Raw genomic sequence first — 1,875 nt, forward strand, 5'->3', positions numbered from 1 at the left:
ATACCTTGTACCACTCCTTAAATGGATGGCACTCACTGACTCTTGTCTTGGGGGATTACCTTGAAGTGGCAATTGCCCCTTTTGTCTTTGTGAACTTGAATATGCTAATTGAGACATTTGGGTCTCCAACATCTTTGTGTGAGCTAGTATGTTGTTTATGGTGATGTCTTTAGCTAGGCTATCCTTTTGCATTTGAGTGAAAAATTCTTGTTGATTCTTTTGCATTTGGAGGACCGATTTTTGAACATCAAACCTTGGTCATTTGTTTGATTGTATGGAAGTTGATTTTGATAACTTTGGTTTTGATTGTTAAAGGGTCTTTGAGTTTGGTTTCTCATTGGAGGTGGAGTGTATGTTGTTTGAGGGTTTTGAACATTTTGGCTTTTGTATGAGAGGTTGGAGTGGAATTTGGTGTTTTCATTATAATAGTTGAAATAAGGGGTACCACTCTTGTATGCTTGAAAATCATTCACTTGTTCCCCTACATTCACTTTGGTCATGTCCCAAAGTTCCACAACTCTCACATACTCCACTTGGAATTGATGAAGATGCCACCATGGCATTAACATGTTGCTTAGGTGACTTGGCGGCCTCTTCAAGTTTAGCCATAGCATTCTCAAACTTCAAATTAATGGTGTCAATATGAGCACTAAGTTGAGCACCTAATTGAGTAATAGAGTCCACCTCATGCTTTCCTCCTCTAGTAGCCTTTCGAGGTCTACTATATTGTGAGTTATGGACCACCATTTCCTCAATCTTGTTCCATGTTTGATTATCATCAACTTCGGTAAACATACCATTTGATCCCATAGTGAGAATGTTTCGGGAGTCTTTATATAGACCATTCCAAAATTGTTGTACAAGGAACCACTCGCTAAGTCCATGGTGTGGACAAGATCAACAAGTATCCTTGAATCTCTCCCATGCTTCATACAAAGATTCCTCATCCCTTTGTTTGAACCCGGTGATTTGGGCTCTCAACATGTTAGTCTTCTCCGGAGGATAGAATTTCTTGTAGAAAGCAAGTGCCAATTTCTTCCAAGAGTCAATACCCAGAGTAGCCTTATCTAGGCTCTTCAACCATTGTTTCGTAGAACCAATCAAAGAGAAAGGAAATAAGACCCATCGAATTTGGTCTTGAGTCACTCCGGTTTGAGAAATCGCATCACAATAGTCATAAAAAGTCTCCATATGAGAATGAGGGTCTTCACTAGGCATCCCCCTCAAATTGACTTCTCTTAACTAATTGTATAAATGCGGATTTTGCAATGAAATTACCGGTTAAGTGTTGTGGGGTAGGAGTACCATTTGGTAGGTTCTCCTCGGTTGGTACGGAATGTGATGAAAATTTAGGCATTGTGGGTTGATTTTGTGGTTGGTTTTGTGTTGGGTTATCCTCTCCTTCTCTTGAAAAAGGGTTGAGGAACTCAATGTTATTTGGTTGAATGTCCACAATCTCACCAGTACCTCTCAAAGTATTTCTAGCAAGTCTTCTATTGTTGGTCAAAGTTCTTTCAATTTCAAGATCAATGGGTAACAAGTTATCTTGTGATCTCCTAGACATACAAAATATCAAATAACTCGAAAACAATTAGAACAAACCTTGAGGAGTTTGACTTCCCCAAGGTAAAGAAAGACACAACTAAAAACAGTCAAAGAAAATCAAATCAAGTTAACACCGTCCCCGGCAACGGCGCCATTTTTGGTCGGATCGGTTTTGTTACTCGTCGTCAAAAGTTACCTAGACCAAAAATATATTTATAACTTCACAAACTACTCTACTCTTAGTAAAGAGTTAATTAAAGATCGGATACCAAGGGACGGGTATTGATGTAGGATTTTCGATTGCAAATGGTTGTGTCTAAGGGTGTCACA

The 1,875-nt window shown here is 39.0% G+C and overlaps 1 non-coding gene across 1 annotated transcript; it reads left to right on the top strand.

Moving 5' to 3' along the window:
* Window positions 1–877: 877 nt before the first annotated feature.
* Window positions 878–984, top strand: LOC141635267 (small nucleolar RNA R71). Its single transcript, XR_012539966.1, has one exon. It is a non-coding gene; the product is annotated as a small nucleolar RNA R71 (small nucleolar RNA).
* Window positions 985–1,875: the final 891 nt, after the last annotated feature.

The sequence above is a fragment of the Silene latifolia genome, chromosome Y (assembly GCF_048544455.1).
Source record: "Silene latifolia isolate original U9 population chromosome Y, ASM4854445v1, whole genome shotgun sequence".
Lineage (NCBI taxonomy): Eukaryota > Viridiplantae > Streptophyta > Magnoliopsida > Caryophyllales > Caryophyllaceae > Silene > Silene latifolia.